Source organism: Periplaneta americana, chromosome 7 (assembly GCF_040183065.1).
Source record: "Periplaneta americana isolate PAMFEO1 chromosome 7, P.americana_PAMFEO1_priV1, whole genome shotgun sequence".
Classification (NCBI taxonomy): Eukaryota; Metazoa; Arthropoda; class Insecta; order Blattodea; family Blattidae; genus Periplaneta; species Periplaneta americana.
Window position 1 is genome coordinate 43,706,627 of NC_091123.1, and position 23,839 is coordinate 43,730,465.

The 23,839-nt window shown below is 35.4% G+C and overlaps 1 protein-coding gene across 4 annotated transcripts in view; it reads left to right on the top strand.

The window, feature by feature from the left end:
• The window catches only part of numb (NUMB endocytic adaptor protein), an 847,398-nt gene that overhangs the window by 432,932 nt on the left and 390,627 nt on the right, over positions 1-23,839 (top strand). Inside the window, exon 1 of one of the 4 annotated variants that reach the window (XM_069830653.1) lies at positions 17,640-17,656. The exons of the other annotated variants lie outside the window; for them this stretch is intronic. The gene's annotated coding sequence lies outside the window, so the exon portion shown is untranslated. Of the gene's footprint in view, positions 1-17,639; positions 17,657-23,839 lie in introns of those variants that run through there. 4 annotated transcript variants of the gene reach the window in all.

The following is a 23,839-nucleotide window of genomic DNA, read 5'->3' on the forward strand; positions in this document are numbered from 1 at the left end:
GAGAAGCGAATGGGCGGAGCCTATCTGTTCGGGAATGTGTTAGGGCTGCATCTGCTCACGGTCGCTAAGGAGTAAGATGCCCGTGGCAGAAGATGATAGATTTTAGACACTCGTCTTCAATGTTTTACCCGAGAGTGGTCATTGGACGGTCCCCCTCCACTCAGCACTTGCGCAAAGGACTTGTTTCGTCTCCTATACTCTACAGTTTTCAGAAACGAAGTACATCTAATTTTTTTTTTTTTTTTTGGCATATTTATGGAGTCCGCGATTCTCCATTGAATGTTACGTAGAATTTTCTCTGTAATTTGACCACTCGTGTAATTTGAAAATTGACCACAGTTCAGAAATTTTGCTGTAATTGAACTGCATTTAAGGAGGACAGCACTATGACCCAGCACTGCGACCTTTTGTTGCGCTGGTCCTCAAGCTAGGCGCATTCCCAAACCATACCGGTTGACTACACTAAAGTTCACTGCGTACGCAGGTTCCTAGCAGGCAACCCTAAACGTCCCTAGACCAGACCCCTCCGTGCGTCGCCAGCTGACATTCAGGAAATGCTGCGGAACGACGGAATAAAGAGATATTTATGGAATTATGTAAATGCCTAATATGGAGAAAGGGAAGAACCCAGAGAAAAACCCCAACTACGACCTTGTCCGCCACAATTGTGACTTTGGATTTTTTCAAGGAAAAATCCCGGGCCTGACCGGACATCGAACCCGGACTGCTTGCGTAACAGGCTGAAGGTCTGACCACCGCAGGAGACAATTTTATTATAGCAATCATAAGATAAACATTTTATAGAGTGCCTGAGATATCTGAAGTGAAGATACTGAAAGTACCGGTATAGATCCAATGGTCCGCACCTGTGGAGTAACGGTCAGCGCGTCTGGCTGCGAAACCAGGTGGCCCGGGTTCGAATCCCGGTCGGGGAAAGTTACCTGGTTGAGGTTTTTTCCGGAGTTTTCCCTCAGCCCAATACGAGCAAATTCTGGGTAACTTTCGGTGCTGGACCCCGGACTCATTTCACCGGCATTATCATCTTCATATCATTCAGACGCTAAATAACCTAGATGTTGATACAGCGTCGTAAAATAACCCAATAAAATAAAATAAAAAATAAATCCAATGTGTGACAGTGTGGCTCCAGGCTGGAAACACGCTCATCAGACGTGCTTGCATGGCCGGCGTGGACTGAGTCATTATCGATCTGTAACTTCCCGCGTATTTTTACTCAAACTTTGATTTATACTAACATGCGTACAGTTATATTTTTTATTTCACATTGAGTATTAACCTGTGTTACAGAAGTTGCTCAAAGTGGTATCCGTTTCCGTTTACAGATTCCCAACGTATTGTGACAAAATTGCTATTCGAAGGCATGACGCCTTAGACCACGTAGCTACGTCACGAGACATAATAATTATATGGTTAAATTAAATTTAATGTAGAAAGGTAAAATGAATTTAGTTATAATGTGTGTTTTGAATGTGTCACCAAAATTAACGCACCGGTACCATATAGTATTTTATTGATGTCCTCTGATTGAGGGTCTGGCTGATATGTAGGCCTACATCTATTACCAGGCAGTACATCTCACTTGACGATATGTGTCAGAGGAAGAGCAATTGTTTGTATGCATCTGAAGTCTGACTAATGTAATATGTAGCTAATCGGCGGTGTATGCAATGGAAAGAGAAAGTAACTGGCCACCCTACCCCATTATTTCCTGGCCTAGTTGCCTCATGAATGATTCTTTATTGGTATTACTTATGACGTTATGAGGTTCACACCTGTCTTCGAACAATTGACTAAACAACAACAGCATAGTATCGCTATATTAATGACTGAAGACATATGGGAGACTGGAAAATGCAGTAAAATAGGCGAAATAAGGCAGCGTTCGTAGATCTGGTAAGAAGCCATGTGACTGATTTCTGGCTGTAACAATTAAGAATTTAAACAATTATATTTAGGTCTAATATTATTACTTCAAGCAATTATTATATACATTATAAGAGGATTATTATCACAAAGTTTTTGTTATGCTCATTATCAATACGATATTGGAGAATTGAGATAAATATATTACAAATACACTAACAATTTGACACTTGTTTACATATTAATTCCGCGAATTAAACATTAATTTCGTGTACACATTTCTAGAGGCAAACGACATTACGAATAATGTGTTTTAGTTTCTGTTATGTGAATCGGAAGTAACGTTATTGCCATTGTGAATCAACACACAGCTGACATCTTCTCACCCACGTGAGTCCCGGTTTGTGGGCGAGTCTAGACTTGCGCGAGACTTTATCAGACTTTTCCGGTATCGTTTGTTATTACGTTTAACCACACTTTATGAGCTGCTGTTGCTCGTGTACACATTTCTAGAGGCAAACAACATTACGAATATATTTTTTTTCTGTTATGTGAATCAGAAGTAAAGTTATTGCCATTGTGAGTCAACACACAGCTGGCATCTCACCCACGTGAGTCCCGGTTTGTGGGCTAGTCTAGACTTTCGCGAGACTTTATCAGATTTTTTCCGGTATTGTTTGTTATTACCAGGCTTCGAGACTTCGGACCCGATAGACCAGTTCAGTGGGAAATCCGCATAACGGCGCACTGAGTATAGTGGTAAAGCGTACAGTGGGTGGGGTTACTGTAGAATGGATGCCAACAAATACGCAAAGGAAAACGCTCTGGATTTGAAGGTTCTGACAAATAATTTGGTTTTCATACAAACTGTGTCCGAAACTATTACACGGTTAGAAAAGTCAGAGCAAGAGATGCCGGAAGCCCTTAAATTAATTTAGAAAATTGTGCAGAGAATTAATGAGACATCAAGTACATAGGTTACTGAACGTGTAAAACAGAAGTGGAAATAAATTTTATGTAAAAATAACGGATATGGAACATTGTGTAACATAAACAGCAAATTAGTGGACATAGAGTCACCCGAGAACAAAGGACTATCTCTTAGAGACTGCAGTGATGTTAGGTTTTTTCGTTTTGCTCCTATCATGTCATGCGACATAGAGCGGAGCTTTCTACGGTACAAACTTTGGCAGATAACCGAAAAATATTTGCGTTTGAGACACTGAGAATGTATCTTGTAGTACATTGCATTTCGGTACTGTAACTGCACTTCCTAAAGACGACCAATAGGATAAATGAAAAAAATTAAAATTGCTACATGCTTATTCCCAACATTAACATTGTGTATAATTAAACAGAAATGCTTATAAAAGACAGGAGAATAAATGCTTTTTACATTCTTTTGACATTATCATTGTGTAATGTATATTTACTTTCAGAATGTACATACCTATGTGTTTGTTTCCCCATACTACCGTACTCTACTTTAAATAGCAACGTTGTTACTTCAACACATCTCTATCTACCTGCAGCGAGTCAACAACCTATAGTGCATGCACAGTGAACTTATTGTATCGGGTCCAAAGTCTCGAAGCCTGGTTATTACGTTTAACCGCACTTTATGAGCTGCTGTTGCTCTTAATTTATTGTGCTAATTTTGCACTGATTTAACTTTGTCTTGATAGCACATCACACAACACGATAGATCTCTGATTTACATGCATTTATAAAGCTTGAAATATGCATTCATATAATATATCTATAAAATCTTAAAATATGCACTATAGTATGTAATATAGATTTCGAAAATTAGCAGCTCGTAATGATTTTTAATTTTAAATTGAGTAAACAAATGGCAGTTTTTAAACCTCAGTTCATGCTTATAATATGTTGAAAGTTGTGAAAAACCTTGTGCTTTACAATAATCTTATCGCCTATTACTTAAGTATACAATTTTTATCTTTCATCCACATTAAAGTCCACACCTGTGGAGTAACGGTTAGCGCGTCTGGCCTCGAAACCAGGTGGCCCGGGTTCGATTCCCGGTCGGGACAAGTTACCTGGTTGAGGTTTTTTCCGGGGTTTTCCCTCAACCTAATATGAGCAAATGCTGGGTAACTTTCGGTGCTGACCCCGAACCCATTTCATCGGCATTATCACCTTCATCTCATTCAGACGCTAAATAACCTAAGCTGTTGATAAAGCGTCGTAAAATAACCTACTAAAATAAATTTAATAAATCCACATTAAAACTGACAATTGCAAGAACAATGAATGTCATCTTCATGTTTTCTATGGTGAAGCTCCTATGCCTATTAGAAAACAGATTTTTTGTACATTGAGAATCTCTCCACGTCATAAGAAGTCAAAGGTACATGGGTTAACTCGATATTAATTTCTCGATGTCATATCCTCATCTAATACTGCTGCTTCACTACGTAACAATTTTGCTATTTTAGAAACAATAGTATATCCCGAATTTTTTTTGCAAGCACTGATTGAAGCTTTTCAGGAACGTTTCTTTGCAATTCCGTGTGTTTTAGTAGTAGTAGTAGTAGTAATACGTTTATTTTGCCTGGCAGAGTTAAGGCCAAGAGGCCTTCTCTTCCACTCAACCAGGTTTCAATAATACAAATACATGAGATACAAAATTTGATTACAAAGCAACACAAAAGAGAATAACTTAGGAATTACGTAAAATATAGTAGCAAATTACAATAGACAAGATCAGTTACATAATATATAAAATAAAGTAGAAAATTACACATAATCAAAATCAGTTACATAACATAAGGGGAATACACACACACACACACACACACACAAACACACAATTTATAAGATCTAAAATGCCCGAGACAAATTGGACGATTAATTTACTTGAGCTATATTATTCAGTTAATATACTAATTGGAGAATACATATGGGTGACAAGACATAAAATGTTGATTAGCAAAGTCCTACTAAATGGCACACAAACACAAATGATTAAGTAATATATAAAGATAATAAAAAAAAAGAAAAGAGAAAAAAAAAAGAAGAAGAGAGAGGAGAGAAAAAAAATAAATAACAACTTGGTAATTTAAGACTATTTAGAAACTTCCGCAAGAGTCTAGTTCTGTTCATTAAAGACATTTCTAAGTAGAGTGTACTTAAAAGATTTTAGACTCCGACTGCTCCTGATTTCCTGTGCAAGGAATTCCAGGAACGAGCTGTGTGTATTGTGAAGGAAGCAGAGTAGAGAGATGTTTGATGGAGTGGAATTGATAGAACATGGTTATGCTGCGAACGTGTATCACGGTTGTGGTGGGATGCTAAAAGTGTGAAGCGAGGAACTAGGTAAATAGGTGTGGAATTATTTAAAATCTGAACAGCAAACAGAGGGAATGAACTGAACGTCTCTCCCGTAAACGAAGCCAAGATAATTGAAGGAAATACTCGGAGACATGATAATAGCGACGGCTGTTAAAAATGAAACGAACACAAGCATTATGAACACGCTGAAGCCTCAATGACAATTCAACACTAAGATCACTATACAAAACGTCGCAATAGTCAAAGTAAGGCATCACCAGGGTCCGTATCAAGATCTGTTTCAGTTTAGAAGGAAAGAAATTTTTCAGTCTTTTCAGAGAATGCAAGATTGTTTTAGGGGTCAAAACATGAGTAACATTTTGAACTAAGGACAAGGACTCTTTCATTGGAGAACGTATTTCGAAGAATTGCTGAATGTGCCATTTTCTTATTAAAAAAGGAAATTATACATCAGAATACGTCCAATATATAATATTTTTTTTTATTGAAATAGGAAAATATGCATGCAATATAAATAAATCTTAAAATATGCAAACATATACACTAACAAGTATGTGTTGAGCGATAATTATTGTTATGACCATCGAAGAAAACCATGTTTTCATATGTTAAATTAATTTGCATGCAATATGCATTTTGCCTGTAAATCCGAGCTCTAATCATAACATTCACAACTCATAAGGATCGAACACATATTCTCAACCTTCTCTCCGGATTAGAACTGGCTATATATGTACAGGTTCAGAGACAAAGGCTGCCGTGGTGGCCGTTACTTAATAACGTTCTCGCTGTCCATCGAAGCAGTCCATGGTTCAACTCCCGGCGTAGGCAGTGCAAGAAATTTATCTTCCTTCTACAGGACTGGATGGTTGTCCGTTGTCTTACGACGTCTCTGCTATATGCTAATTCCACACCCAGGGAGACCCGCAATATCTATGTGTAATGATGATTCAAAAACAATATCCTCCTTCCCCTACACCACAATGGTGCATAAGTCGGTATTACAGGGGAAATAAAACGGATGAAGAAAGAGAGGCACAGATCGTCATAAACGTCATTATCTGATATGTTACGCCTTTATACGAGAATTAAGATTGAATACTATACATTCACAAGACAAACTCACAGTTCCAGTGGGATGGATTAATTACCTTTCTTTCTTAATCCGGAAATCGTGTCGGAGCCTGATGGTTTCGTAACACTGGGTGAACAATTTATCTTCCAGCCGAAAAACGGCAACTTTGGTTATCGGCAGTCGATCACTCACATGCTGGCTACGGAGACAGCTCAGTATCGGTGATTCGACAAACCACAAACTATTGATATAAAACGTTATTAAATATAAGCAGTTAAAACATCATGTATTCACCAAAATTAAGAAAGGAGGTTTTCCTGATTTATCTGATAGGAAGGGAATTTTTGCGTTTTTCTAACAGGACTTTGCGACAGCACATACAGTCGACTATTCTATGGACCAACTTCATAGGGTGTTCCTGATAGAATTTTCAGTAGGATTCCCGATATAACCACCCGTTTCTTTTATTTCTGTGAGGCTTTAAAAGATTAGGTTTGGGCCTACACAAATAATACATATGACCAGGAAGAACTGAAAGAGAAACGCGGGAGTGATACGTCGTTTGTTAAGCAGACACCAAAACTATTTGAAACAAGAAGGAAGACAGTTCAGAATCTCCTTTCTTAATTTAGACGAGCAAATGACGTTTTAATTTCACTGTCCTCGTAACCAGTGTGGGAGCGATCCTGCCGATAATCAAAGTTACCGCTTTCCGGTTGGGCGATAAATTGTTCACTCAATATAAGCAACAGTTACGATATAAATACATGAAATATATATGTTTAATATGTAACTAGTATAGCAAGGTTGTCTCTAATTGTTTTGTTAATTTTCATATAACTATATGTTTTGTAGATAGTATGCACCTTCTTAATTTTAAAACTTGTTTTTATTTTGTTACAGGTACGTACTGAAACATAGCCAACGTAATCCAGTTAATACAGTTAGAATGATTAACAACTCAATTGAAACGAGTATATAAGGTAAGAGAGAATTTTGCGAATGCGCTGTTCCATTAAATTTAATTTTTTTACTTAACACTTAGTCTGATTGTTGTTGATGTTGTTAATACAACTTCAACATCTGTGAGGTTAAAATGCAAATGGCATTCTAAAATTTTTATTGGTTTAAAAATAGGCTGATGCGCCCGTCGATAGAAATATTACTATTTAATTGCATGTTTTTGTTTGTGTATATAGAGTGTTATAAAGGAAGGTTACATGATTATTTAGGGCCAAATTAAAGAAGTACCTAATTTCTCATGCCTTCTATTCTATAGGCACCGTGCATGGGTCTCAAAATCGTACTGGTGGCGCCGCGCAGTGTCTCAATTCCTAATTAACTACAGGCTCGAAGTCATTCACTAGTAATGTGTGATATAGAAATTACATGCGGCTTTCTGCCGATAAAAAGTTGTAATATTAGTAAGAATGTGTTCATTGATTCATAGTGTTCTGCACAAGGGCAGGTCTTTCACTGCAAATTCAGCAGTCTACAGTCTTTAATTATTTTATAGACTCAGTGGAAAGTTCAGTACTGCTAGAGGAGTGTAAAAATGTAACTACAAAGTTCCTGAAATATCAGTGAAGTTATTTGGCATTTAAATCAGATTTCAGACCATTGAATGAGGGTGAACAGTGATATTACGAAAACATTGATATACTTATATTTGATGTCATGACGTGTGTAATATTTGTGTGTATAATGTCTCTATAAATTACGTATTTTAATGTGATTTAATTCTAAAAGTAGTCTTAATTACACTTCCTGAATAATGGACGACTACAAATTCTCTAAAATACAACACATAATGAACAATATCATCAACATACTACCTCTGATTGAGGTTCTGGCTGATATGTACATCTGTTATCAGGCTGTACATCTCACTTGACGATATGTGTCAGAGGAAGAACAATATTGTTTGTATGTATATGAAGTCTGACTAGTGTAATTTGTAGCTAGTCAGCGATATATGCAATGGAAGGGAAAAGGAACTGACCATTCTACCCCATGATATTCTGGCCTAGTTGCCTCATAAGTGGTGCCTTGTTGGTATCACTTATGAGGTTCAGACTTCTCTTTGGGCAGTTGAATAAACAACAAGATCAACATGCGGAAGCAGTTCAATTGATAGTTTGTGTAAAATGTTATACTGTATATTTTAATTCGCTGAATACACCTTTTAACATGAATTCGAACACTGGCAACGCTGTAAGTAGTTTCGACTTCAGCTGTTAATTTACCATCATGCAGATACGGTGGAGTAACAACAATGATCCCTTTATCGGAGAGGTTTGTTATTATTCCGGGAAAACCTGACTTCATCATCACCTTTTTAACGTCAATAATCCGCAATCAGTTGTTATGAATGTGTCACTCGATCTTCCTCGGTAGCATTTAGATTTGAAGGCCACCATCTGATCCATATTGGGTGGCTGTTCCACTTCTGAACAATTAATTATCACTCTACATTTTTCAATATTGCAGGCATTGTTTCCTGAATACTTTCTCTAGGCCAAAATCCAGTTTTTCAGTTTGGGAATGGATAAAAACAATATCGGTTGGTGTGTTCCTATACGCATTACTACACTCAAGAACACAGCAATTTGCATTACCTTTCCGCTTTTTAGGATCATCCATATTTCTAATCATTTAACCTGAGATGTTAAGTATATTCATACGCTTCAAGCACAACACTATCGCTGCTGTCCTGCAGTTAGTAACAACAGTCGCCACCAGAGGAGCTTGCACGGTGCCTATAGGTGAATTCATGACATTCAACAATGCTTCATGAATATTTCTGTATTGTATTAAGTATTGATACTAAAACTTTGTGTTGTACTAGTAGACTATATTGTAAAACTCTTCTGTATATATTTCAACTAGACTGTGACTATAATAAGACTTTATAGTACTATTAAGATATACATATTTTTTATTTGATATGTTCCATATTCTTGCTGTGAAGCGATGTACGAATACCATGGAATGTAAATAAATACAATATAATACAATACAACACCTATGTGAGCTTCTAGGCTAAAGATTACTTGTCTCACTTCGTTCAAACTGTCCCACTTAAGGAACTTAAGTAAGATTTCTATGGGGGAAATTCGAAAAAGCCGTGACCTAGAAAGAGCGTGTGTTGTACATTAACTGAATTTTTATACCCGTAAGTTTAATACATTTTTACATTTTATCGTTGTGGACTATTTTATATACAATTACAAAGCTGTTGAAAGTGGCGACCATTGACATCAATGAAGGCCTGCCAGCGACGCACTTTGACACTGAAACTTGGTGTAACCAGGGTGCAAATTAAGATTTCTGATGAGGGGGGATATAATCCTAGATAGAGAATACCACACATAAAATTATTATTGTCCTCATTCGATACGGCTCAACGCTTTGAGCATGCTTAAGATAAGATGTGTAATTCCAAAGTTATTGATTGCTATCAGCTTGCCGGTGATGATAATACATCAATATTATTTTCTTTGCTTACTTTTATAAAGTACATATACTCGTATTAAAAGAATTATATTTTGTGAGGGAGATAGAAGTTATTCCTGGCAGGGATGTTAACATGAATTTATGAGAGGAGGATAACTTTCCAACAGGAGGGGAAATTCCACCATCCCCCCGTTAATTCGCACCCTGGGTGTAACGGTGTCATGCCTGCATTGAATTCGGTGATCACCACTTTCAACAGCTTTTGTGATAGTTGTACAGAATGATGAAGTGCCAGAATAATGTCCTGAACTTTCTATACTCTGAGTGTTTGATTTCAATTAACGCACAGCATTTGTTATTTTGATCATTGTGTTTTCATTAAAGGATTTCTGTTGGTTGGAAAATTATGTTTGAAAGCAGATGTTTGTAAGTGAATATTAAATCCTTTATTGATCTGCTCGTAATTCTTATTTCATGTCTAAAGAAGAGCGACAGTGACATTCCAGCTTGAATGAGTTCAGGAAATTATTTTTTCTCCTTATTCATAATCGATAAATTTACTGTGTGTCGAAAGGAAGGTTATGGGAAATCCCTAATTTTTTGTTTCCTGTTTCCTGTATTGCATTCTCAGAAGTATTTTCCTGTTACGTTGAAGCCTTATCGCGTGCTTTTCCTTCAGTCTCTGTCGATACACACTGCCATAAATCGTTAGATATTTAGGGCAGTTATCTTGACATTCGCTGACGAATGTGTGCTATCTTACATGCCGATATATTAGCTTAATTATTATTCTCTAACGAAAACAAAAAACATAATGTAATATCGCCCTAAAGAATCCTATTAATGTTTTCACTTAGACCACAGGCGTAGTTCAAACGATAGTTGGATTCTAGATCTGAGGCAACGCTCTGGCGTGGGTTCAAATCCCAATGGATTTGATTACCAGTTTGGATTTCTGTCGACGTTTCTCCCAACTGTATCTCATGACAAGATCTCGGACTCATCTCTGGCGGGTTGACAGGTTTCGTTTAGTATGGCGCCGTTAGAAAGGTGACATGGGCTAGTAATGATACGCTTAGCGGTAATTCAGAGCGTCAGTTTTGGGTAATAAAATCTCGCGACTTACATTACATTGCATATGTACGATCTTAGCCTACTAATAAAAACTCTTATACAGACGTTCAATTGTCTTATACAATGAATAGTTCGTTTATAAGCCTTGTGTAAATTCCTTACTAATACTTATTATACTCATTACTTCATTACGAAAGGTAGGTAATGGAATAACTGAGGCTCTCTATTGTATCTGATAGTGTGCCGCGCTAAGTATCGATAATATAACTGGGCCTGGTCGCTTACCACGCTGTATTTTGGCCAAAGAGTACAGCTACAGCAATATTTTTCTAATTATTCTGTGCTCTTTGAGTTGTTCTTCTGTAGTTAAAAGGCAACCATCATCATAAAATACACTCGATACTAACAGCTGTTAGAGGGGCGGCCATTTTTTTTCTATATACAACGCTTAAAACAAGGGGTTTCGCATATATATAACTACTGCAAAGCAATTCCCATGTATAGTTACACACTGCTTATACATCCATCGCTTATGCATGGTTTATTACTAGACATCGGATTTTTAGGCACTAAAAATTGCAGTTTTAGGCACCTAAAATAAGCTCAAAATTTGTAAAATTAGGCTCTATTTTAATGAAAATAGGCATTTTAGGCACATCAAGGTATCATACTTATTTCTTTCATTGAAATTTTTAGTTATACACTAAAATACGCACAAAAAAGTATGTTTAAACATTAAAAAAGAATACTATATTATATTTATAAACAGAGCTGCACAAATTTAATATATTGAAACTAATGAAATAATGATTATTGATATCAAGATTACTCATTTTAAGTTATTGAAATTCAGTTCCATGCTCAGACTTTATTATAATTATCTGCACAGTACACCACCAGAATTTTTTCTAAATTCTCCACAGTTAACCTTTGCCTTTTGTCACTGAGAATCGTTTTGAAAGCAGAAAAACTTCTTTCAACCGAAACTGATGTGAGAGGCGCAAATTTTAAATTAGGTACAATAGAAACATCAATACTTACTGGAACATTTACACTTTCCCCCGATATCACTCTTGATACTTTTTCCAACAATGAAAATCCTACATTCTTATTTAATACGTTGTCCCACTTATTTTTAACTTTTTTCCCAGTTTCACTTGAGCTTCCTTTACTATTGCTATTTGGCTACAAAGAGATTGTTTTTCACGTTCTAATTGTTCAATGCTTGCAGGTATGAAAGAAAAGTTTGATGTTATGTAGGCAATATCGTTTTTCACTCGTGAGTCATTCAGACAATCTTTCACTGCTTTCACACACGCTGCACTATCAGTTTCAGGTAATTTATCAATAACTGTGACCACTTCTTTAAAATACTTAGAATAATACACCACTGACTGAATCCAGGTTCCCCATCGTGTAACAACCGACTGAGGTGGGAGTGGGATATCTGGAAAGTTCTCTCTGAATATTGAAATCCTGGATGGGGCTTTACAAAAACATTTTTTTTGTGTTAGAAATAAACGAATTGACAAGAGGAAATTCATTCCGGATTGTTTCAGAAACCCTGTGAAGGCCATGTGCTAGACAGGTTACATGCGTGAGGTTAGGATAAAATGTTTTAAGAAGTGGAGCTGCAGCAACCATGTATGAGGCAGCATCAGTACAAAACAACAGAACTTTAGAATCGTCTATATTACCTGAGTATAAAGACTGTAGGCCTTTATTTACAAAATAAGCAATGGCTTGGCTATTCACTTTCGAAAGTTCCTTAACACATACGAGGTGTGGAATCGAAGGTCCATCAGGACTAAGTTTTCCTACTACCATATTTGCTATATACCTATTCATAGGATCTGAGGTTTCATCCACAGAGACCCATATGTAAGAATCACCTATATCCTCCCGAATGGAAGCTAAAGTTTCATTGTATATTCTGTCTAAGTAATTTTTTCTTAGGGTCGACTCAGATGGGATATTTTGTTTGCAGTATTTTTGTAAAAACTGTCTTAAAACCGGATTTTCAATTGCATTCCAGGGAATGTTAGCAGCAGCAAACGCTCTGGTTAAATCAGCATAGAAATTGCTGCTGAGATTGGATGAAGTAGGCTGTGTTAGTAAAGTTTGTTGCAGCTGATTTTTCTGCTGAGCTTTAGCCTTATGAGCCGCTCCTTGCACATGCTGCTTTAGGTGGCACTTCTTTTCTTGCGAAATCTAAAAATGTAAAGTAAACTGAAATCCTAATTGTTGTATTGCCGTATTTCTATCACAAAGTCAGTGGGTTCGAACAATCAAAATTTTAATGACCTGCAAATACTTTAACTATCGGAATTTAAAAGGTTAAAGTGTAGTGGTCTTAAAAAGAATTATACCTCAGGATAGCTCAGTCAATGTATAAATATTATAGGCCTACTCATTAAAATGAATAGAATTTATATATTTCAACTATTGTTACATACCTGTTTGCTACAAATCTTGCAGAATATTATTTTTCCATCATAAGTGAATTCTGAATATTCTGTTAGCCATTGCCGGATCAATGTAGATTTTGCACTTATATTTTTCGGCATTATCGCGTTAAACTTCACAGGAAAACGTCCTACCGCTCAAAACTTCTCAACACAAATAAGGTGAGGGAAAGAGCAACTGTTAACGAGCATTCAAATGAACCGTTGTTATTGAGATTCAATTGGACAAAAATACAAAGTTCCACTTATTGTTGCATTTCCTGGTAGTGTTAACACTAGGAGGGCCATTCTTTTAAATATTTTGTAACGGTTTACCCTACTAATTCGCAGTTTTACGACTTTTCATAAATATTTCAAAAACACTCTTTCTCCAAAAATTGTGATTTTATGACACTCTGAAGGGCAGTACAGAAAATCGGTTTCAGACCGAAAACAGTCATTTTTATAGTATAGTATATCTCTGAATCGGTAGCAGCACATGTTGTGATTGTTGCCTGCTTCAAAACTAAGGTTGGTTCTTTGTCGGCATTTATGCCTCCAAACATGTTAAATTCGGTGAAATCTATTGCGAGTGTCGTGAGATTCAAAACATTTTGTTTCCTTTATCAATGGTTTCATGGCCGGTGTGAAGCAAGCTTTCCACTTTTTAAATGCCTTAAATTTCGCAGTGAATGCATGTATAAATTATAAGAAGTAAGAGTAAAATGCGAAACTTTACAGTGAGTTAGGCATTTTTAGGCGAATATTAACAAATTAGGCTCTAATAACCGTTTTAGGGCATTTTAGGGCACTATTAAACTCTTTGAATACCTTTCAATTTCCATGAAACACAAATATTAATAATTATTTTTACTTTTCTCCTAAAGAAACAAAATAGGCATTTGCCCTAGAATCCGATGTCTGTTTATTACTAACGTTTTCTGTCCTAACTCTGCATAAGTCTCGTATACAAATTATAGGCCTACACTGTTTATTAGTAAGACCGGTAATTCATTGGCTTATCATATAAGTACTGGAACTATCGACCACCATTCTATCTAAAGCACATTTCACATCTTTCAAGCTGATTTGGATATACCTGCCTGTTGACCTAACTCTCTTAACGATTTCGTGAGAGACTGACATAGCTTGTAGTCTTTATAATCAATTTTTTCTTCATTTAGAACACAATTTATGCGCCATAATTTTATTTAAAAAAAAAAGCCGGTTTCTCTCACTTTTTTTACTAAACTCTGGATTCTCGAAGCAGATGTTTCAACGCCAGGATATTTTCGTAGAAACATAGCACGACACTTTTTGTACATTTCTTCATTAAATACGTTATCATAAATGAACATTCGCTGTTCTAATGTTTACTGCATTCTTATGAACTAAACTCAACTGAACTGGAAGAAATGTTCTTAGAAGTCAGAATTTTGAAACCGTCTCTGAGAATAGAGGGAACAACTTACCTAGAGAGCTAACATCTCATCTGCTCTTCCACGATAATTTTAAATGTGAATAATTAAATTATGATGTAGAATTTTATTATGATGAAATGCCTTTCGTCCTTCTTCAGGAGTTACCAATAAATATTCATGAACATTAATGGAAGAACAAAGTGCTTGTATTACACGGAAATGTATACTGAAGTGATAACGAACCTTAAGAAAGTCTTGTTAAAAACGTTAAATCTTGTGAATGTGTGTGTGTGTGTTTGTGTATATATATATATATATATATATATATATATATATATATGGCATATCGAAGAATCGTCTGTATGGCTAGACGCTATTTACTACGACTTGCACCTGAAGAACTACCGTATTACAAACTAAGCAATACTGGCAATTATACCGTTAATAATAATAATAATAATAATAATAATAATAATAATAATAATAATAGTGGATTTTGTTTTATAAAAGTTTCTTTGATAAAATATTTTCTATAAAATATGAATGCATCTTGTTATCTTTTATAAAAAAATCTACCTAGCCTGAAACCAATATGACGGAACGTAAATATTCTTGGACTGTTACTACAACCAAAATGCTGATAATGAGAATATGAAGCAAATTAAATGATATAAAACACAAAATACGGACTACAAAAATAGAAATAAAAAGCGAAAAGTGTACATAAAATTGGCAGATATTATAACTGTTCTACAGGAGTGATGCACAAGTCTTGGACAAACTGAAAATTATCATCATCCATTCTCAAAATAATAATTTATATAACTTTTCAAGTCCTCGCATTGTATCTTTTTTTTTTTTTTTAGTAAGTTTTGATGGATACTTTCCTTGTCACATCTTGCAATACATGGTTTAACCCACAGGCGTTCCATTTTCTGTTTCTTTTTCAGTAATATGCTTATTTTTTATACTCAATATGTTGAACTAATTGTAGGTAAACAGGCATAGTATAGTTCATCATTCATGTTTGCATATCTGTGATCAGAAATAGTTATTTATTTTTAGGGGGCAGATACTGACAAAAAGTCATCTTCTTATTTTTCACATTAGGGCGATGCCTATTAATGTAGAAATCCTTTCTATGTTAATATCAACATAAAAAAATTAATTTCTTATATTGTATTTTTTGCAATTTTGACGTTTTTGAACTCCTACGTCATTTTTACATTTTTTCGGCAGTTTTTTTTGTCATTTTTTATATTTTGAAGAACTTTTAGACCATGAATGCATTTTACTTCCTTGTTTACATAGAGGCCTGTTAAATCTTTTTCTAAGCAAACAGATCAGTAGTAGGCCCTACTAGGAATTACCTACTGAACAAGTGAATAACAGTGAAGTTTGAATGTAATAGTTTGGAACAAACTCTAAAGTCCATCCCTCATTTCACTGAAGACGTCACCTCATACAACAGAAGTAATATAAAATGCTTGACAACAGCTTAGTTTAAGTAAGGGCTTTGACCGCTATTATTCTTTTGTTGGTACAAGGATGCCTTTAGAATTTATGTTTGGAAGGGGGGAAACTTTCACCTTTTCCTGGTCAATATGGTTCGGAAGGGATGTACTACAGTAGACAATATTTTTAGCACAAATATTGCAAGAATGCGCGATACGCCCACAATTTGTTTTGTTATTTACACTCCCCATCTGGAAGGTCTGGTAACAAAACTGAAGGATGAGGAGACGGAGAATGAAGGCACTGACATGGACAACCCCTGATTGAAACACATTGTAAACCTTAATTTAAATCTATAGTTTTCCCTTAAAACTTCCATTTTTTTGCATGCTCTTTTCCTTTATCTTAGTCAAATTCCAGAAAGTTGCCTCCTCCTCTCCGACATTTGCAGAGTAGTCATTGAAACAAGGTGACTGATTCTTTTTAAGAAGTTGTGGTGCGAGTACAGTGAATAATATTTAAATGTCATTTTCTTTTAATTTCATATCATTTTTCCATTTTAAGAGCATTTTATTGATCATTTTAAGTAGATTTTTAGGTCATCAACATCCACCCCCTATTTATTTTATAGGCTATAATTGTAAATGGAACCTGATGATTCTTGTTTATTGGTTTTACATTATCTTTGATAAAATATTTTATATAATCTAACATACTCAAAATTCTACCTTTTCTCACAGATTTTTGATAAAATATTTTATCATATTCCTTGTCAAAGAACTTTGATAGTGTAATACCAGCCTTAAACATGTGAGAAAGAAAGGGAAATTGAATAGTGACGTAAACCGATGGAAGGTGTAATATTTGTGAAATACGTTCATCCCCACTTCTCTAGGAAGAATAAAGCAACAGTATTCTGTTTTTTAATTCATGTAGGCTCAGTGTGTGAGAGTCACATGTTTGACCTCTTTGTTCTCTTTCGATAAATCAAGGTTGAAGTTGACGCATATAAACAGGCGGTATCTGGCCAGCTATCCCGACACCCTGAGGAGAACGTACAGAGGTAACTGAAATATTAACTACATTGTTAATGCTGTTGGCCAACCGTGACCATTCAGAGTGCGATGACCAGCCACGCTCGACATTGTGCCTTGAGGTTTCAAGTGGTTTGGTTTGAACTGAAATAACAGTGTTGTGTACGGATACTGTACGTCATATAATTGGTGCTTTTCTACAGTTTTGTGTTCTTGGAATCCACGTTTTTTAAGCCCAAGTGAAGAACTTGTGCAAGAGAAAAAGTGTTAGGAAAGGTTGTGATATCTATTCGTATTGCGTCTTTTATGACTTCTTACGAATGTAATGTGTTTTCAGTAATAAGCTTTTTGGAGAATATTATCTGATTTTGTTTTATTACATGTGTTCTGGTGTAGGAAAGCGATATTAATTATATTAAGTGCATTTCATATTCTGTGTGTAAGAAGATATCAACACTGTGTCCATGGAATCGGATGCGTATCTTTCGTTTCAAGTGTGTAAGTAATTGAAAACTACTGTAATATGGAACATCATGTTCTGTTCGTGAAATGTTTTGCATGCCGATAATGTCGCTTAAAAATTCACTTTATTTGAATCGGGGATTGCAGAAACAGCACATGTCATGAAAACTAAATTTTTCAGTAGAGACAAAAAACGGTATTACTGGTGGTAGACCACATCAGTGGTTATAGTACTGGCTTCTTCAGACAGAAGCCTAATAGATGCGTCGTTTTATACCAAATTTATTAGAATCTAATAATAATAATAATAATAATAATAATAATAATAATAATGATAATAATAGTAATATAACAATAATATAACAATAATAATGTTTTATTTTCGCTGGCAGAGTTAAGGCCATAAGGCCTTCTCTTCCACTCAACTAGCCTTAATCAATACAATACATATTTAAATTACGAATATTTACACTACACTTAAAAGGTTCTCCAGCAATATTCTTCAGTTAAGTTTTAACGACTAGTAGACTACATATTTATTTAAATTTTCAATTATAATTAATATGAGATTTGAGATAGCTAGTAAAATGATGAAAATTAATTTAATATAAGCTTACTAGAACTATGTTACAGGGAGGAAAAACAATATATATATATATATATATATATATATATTTATATATATATATATATATATATATATATATAAATCTGAAATATATTTCTATAATGAGAATATTAATATAATTGCCATTAGAGATTTTGTAAATCTATTTAGAGAAATTAATGATAATAATAAGAATGGACAGATGTTAGTTTCATTATATGTAATAAATATTAATCAGCAATTAATTTGTTAAGTAAGAATTTATGTAATTTTGACGTAAATGAAGTTATTGTCCAACAACCCCTTATATCACTCAGTAGCGAGTTCCAATTTCATATTAATTGTTAATGAAATAAATCAATATATATATATATATATATATATATATATATTAACTTGACATGTGCTGTTTCTGCAAGGAATCAAAATTGTAGTATAATAGGCTAATTTCAGTCCAACTAAAGTGTATTTGTCAAATTAGGGATGTAATATATGCATAGGCCTACTGTGTACTTAATACATAAGTAAAAGGTAAAAAAAGATAAAGGTGTCCCCGTAACATGCCATGAAGGCACTTGGGGGGCATGGAGGTAGAGCCCCATGCTTTCCATGACCTCGGCACTAGAATGAGGTGGTGTGGTCGGCACCACGCTCTGACCGCCTTTTACCCCCGGGAAAGACCCAGTACTCAATTTTATAGAAGGCTGAGTGAACCTCAGCATATAAATGAACATTTTTTTTCCACAATATGCCACAGAAGAATATTATTGTAAAATTCTTGATATTCATGTGGTATGTATTTTTTTTTTTTGTAACGCATTAGTTTGCGTATATTGGCAAGCTTGTCTCTTTGAATTGGCACGATTTTCTCTGGATATGTCAATGAAGAAGACAAATATGGTATTCTCCTTTGTAATTACAAGCAAACATATTCATGGGGGCAAATAAAAAAATAATCTTTTTTCTTCCATCATTTTTAATAATTTCAAAAGAAGTGCTTACACAAATTTTGGCCACTCGAGCGCAATTACGAACCCTGTAAAAGATAATTTCCCTGGGGCCGTTTACAGAAAGAGAACAAAATTTCATGGAAAGTTTTATTGGAACAGATATAGCAATTGTTGAGTTATTTTTCAACGTGTTCACCACCAGAACTGAGACATTTGTCATTCAGTGGGATCAATTTTTGTATCCTTGTGTCGGAGATGTCTCCCGTCTGGAATCGGCACATGTCTTTGACATGAGTTTTTTCTGCGCGCTTCCAGGATTTCACAGATTTCCAAATGTGAGACGGCTATACTGACATATTATGTGGTTTCTGCATGGAATGATAGCCCTATATCAACAGTCCATGAAACTCGAATTAATTTAATTATTAATTTATTAATTTGATTATATCTAACTAGCTAGCTAGCGAGTACAAATTTAAAATTGTAAACTAATTTCGCCACAAATAGTGACATGTGCTGTTTTTGCAATCTCTGATTCATATATTTTTTCTGCACATTTCTTGGCAGTGGTGATGAATGGTTTGGAGCAATATTATATTATCCCACAGTTTTCCTTTTATATGTATCAAGCTTCTGAGATTTCTGTATATGTGTATACGTACATACATACAGGTGTTTATACACAGGTGTTTAAAAAAATATACGGCAAAATTTCAGGGTTTGATTCCACACATTTAGAGGATTATAAAAAATATTATATAAACATGGGTCCGAAAATGGATAATTATTGAGAGATCAGACAATCAAGTATTTTATGTTAGTACGTTACCAGTTCCAGTTTAGAAACTCCATTTCAAAATTACTTCCACGAGACAAGTTAGTTTATTTTGATATTATTTCAGTGAATAGCATACGCGAAAATTATCTTCCAGTAGCATTTCAGCAAATTAAATGTGTTGCATGAAAAGACAATAGAACGTAAAACACTTCGTCACAGATTTCACTTTCTTGTGACCCGTCACCTTAAGATAAAAGATATTCCTCTCCACTTTTGTCTTCAAGATGTTTATCTTCAGTTTCATCACTTGTAACATATCGTAGTTTTCCCACGCTTAATTACCTGAAACTCGTGAATTTCCGCCATGTTGAAATTCCTTAGCGTAATATATTTATGCTGAACTATTCCTCTTCGCATAGACCATGAAGGAATTAAAAATAAGAAACTACACCACTTTCTGCGAGAAATCGTACATCTGAAGATCGGGCAGGTACTGAGGACCTACTGTGAAAATGACAACACTAATTTTGCAAACAGGCGACGACTTGTTATTTCCCAGAGCTCTTCAGTTATTTCCATTTCTTTAACTTTAAATTTCTCTCAAAATTAAACTTTAAATTTCTCTAAAAATTAAACTTTAAATTTCTCTAAAAATTAAACTCTTGTAAAATTTTTTTTCTTAAATTTATAAATTCGAAATATTGTTGTGTCAGCTGTAGGTGGGTCTTCTGGAGACTTCTTAGCAAAGGCACCTAAATCCGATCCCAAAAATATCTTTGAGATTTAGATAAAGTGGCAAAACGGACTGTGAAGTGAGTATAGACGGAGTAACATTTTAACAAGAAATATAATTACAACAGGTCGGTATAGAAATATTTATATTTTTCCTCCTCCGGCAAGAAACTGATAATGGAGAGCTGGACCCCTTATTTAAAGGATTGTCGATCACAAATTGTAAACCCTCTGGATCCTTAAATAACTATAAATACACTCACGAGTAACGAATAAAAATCATCATCGTGTGGTTCTGTAGTCCAAGTCTGGCTCTAGGCTCTTCAATCTTTTCTCTCTAGTCTTTCCTATTTTTTACTTCTGTCTTCCAATTTCTTATTCCTGGGAATAATTCCCATTTTGGAGTAATTAATTTTTTCCTACAAAATATGTAGGGTAAAGGTTGGTAATATTCTGATATGAGTAATATTGTGATAATTTTTTTTGAGAATTTATTACAATTTTACTGAGCGAGAGGAAGATCGGTTCTTGCGTCAACGTATTAAGGGAATAATCGTGGACAGGTTGGTGCACAAAACCGGCCCTTCTCTCGCTCAGTAAAATTGTAATAAATTCTTAAAAAAAAAAAAAAACTATCACAATATTACTCGTATCACAATTTACCAACCTTTACCCTATTTTTTCAATAAGTTTCATAACAGACAAATTGTTATATAATCCACAGTTTGGAAGATAGACAGACTGGGTTTGCAGTGAAAACTTCACTTTTCACAGGCATTGGTCCCTGTATAAACAGTAAGTATGACAGGAGTGAAACATCAATTATGAAGGGATGTCCTTAAACTTTTGGTAGGGACTGTACTGTGACTTTCTGTTCTGTGTAGTCCTATGCAAAGAAATGTAGAACTCGTCCAAAGGAAGCCTGCACGTCGCTAGGGAAATTATGTCGCTTTAGTGAAGTGAGGTGGTGAAAAGAGGAAATCTACAGTTAAGCCATATAGTAGTTTTGTCACATTGCTTACAAGTGGGCCTTCATGGTAAATATATTTTCTACTGTCTCTTTTTGTTAGCCACGGAATACAAATAAATATATGAATTAATAATCGAGAGGAAAACTGCTTAGAAGAAGACTGTACTTCTGTTTGAAATTACTGTCTGCGCGCCAGCTCTGAAACCGCTACGTATGAGGAAGTGGGGAGCGGGGAGGCGTGACTCAGTAAGTATAGTACAGTCTACCGGGTTCCACGCCGCATTCCTGCCGCGGTTTCAGAGCTGGTGCTCAGATAGTACAACAGGCTCCAGAATGAATTTCCCCGTTCGTACAGACCGATTATTTAGTCCTGACAGCTCAGCGACGCGAAAGAGGGGAAGTAATAGGAGTAGTGGGGAGAGCTCCTGAGTGGAGATAAGGGCAAGCGGTCGGTAAAGCAATGCAGTACAGCTTAATTGTACTAGAAACATACTGCTCTACCGTACGCATGACATCCGATCGCTCCGATGGCAAGCGAGAGACTAACCAAACACTCCTTGGCGAAACTAAATGGACTCGCCTGACCCAGGCGCACATCGCCGGGGACTGTCAGGACTAAATAATCGTACTGTATTTGTTATAGGGAATGAAGAGAAGAGAAAGTTGATTTGAAGGTTGGGGAGGGAGATCACTGCTGGGATAAGTTGCCGTCGTCGGGAGATAAAACGAGTTAACACTTGTTCTCTGCCATATGCATTTCAACCCGTTCACGCTTCAGAATTCGAACTTCAGATAGCTTATAGACAATCGTTTAAAGAAAAATCTGGAGCATAAAAAAACAGGATTGATTTAACGAAATCCAAAAATTGTTGACAAAAATGTTAAGTTTATGTTGTGCAAGGACTTCACAGTTTAAACTTTCATTCATTTTTTTTTTTTTTTTTTTTCATTTGACAAAGAGTTTATAAGAGAAATAACACGTTCCACACTAGCATTTGATCAAAGAATTGTCAAACAAAACCTACCAAATGAACAATGTTCTTAATGTTAATGTTTTTACTATTGAAATATACAAACATTTCATACCACTTTTCATAACAGCTTGGTTTTTTATTTTAACACTGTCTTCTACTTTATTTTCAAAATAGTTCTTTATACAAGACAATTCATCAAAAAGCTTATTTTTATCCACAGAAAATCTTGGCACAATACTTCTAACGAAACCAAAATATTTCTGAACATTCCTCCGCGTTATTCTTAGAGAGAGCCGAATCAGCTGCTTTAAAAGAGCGTGAGTCACTAGATCGTCGTAAGATAAAATACATGGGCAAAACTTCATCGCTAGTTGAGAATCACTCCATGTACTGTGATATGTCATTAACGTTTAGTAGCGTAAAACTTCCAGGCCTCAGACTAGATTATTTTGAGGATGGGACCTGTAAGTAGTTTCAAAAATAATGTTTTTTACGATAGTGCGTGAAGTTGTATTTTATCCACTGTTATCAGTGCGTAAAATGAGCCTTTAAAACACTAGTGCAGACTTGCAGAAGTGGGCGCCAATTGTTGCGTACGTCATAAGGCGGAATATGTCATTCATCCCTTACTTCCAACCCCGCGTCATTGACTCGGTAGGGGAGGGGATTTGTACTCAGTGTCTGTGTTATGTAATTGCGTACGGATCTCAGAGACGTCATTCAACGCCGGTGAACTGGGAACCAACGCTTTCCTCATACTTCCATCCCGGCACTAATACTTAAAAAAAAAGTAAGTAGTCACTTTACGCCCTGCTATTTATTTTACGCACTGGCAATATTCTAATTTCATTAAGCAAGAAATTAATGAATTAACTCGATTTTTCATTACTTAAATATTACACGTAACACAAATAAGTAATAAATTGAACATTCTACATTTTAGCCATTATTATTCTGAAGTTACATGTAGTAGGCCTACTCATCGTAACAAGATTTATCATCCATCTATTCCTAACTGCTTTGTTGATTATATGGCCAGTTTAGACGGCCATGAGATCGTGAACCGTAGTAAAACAGACTGCCAATTCATGGATGCTTATTTCTTTATGCTTCTGAGTTTAGACGGCCATGACATTGTGATCTTATAACTTCTCCAACTTGAAATATGATTTAATGTTAATTTGTGCTATCGTAGAAAACACATTGTA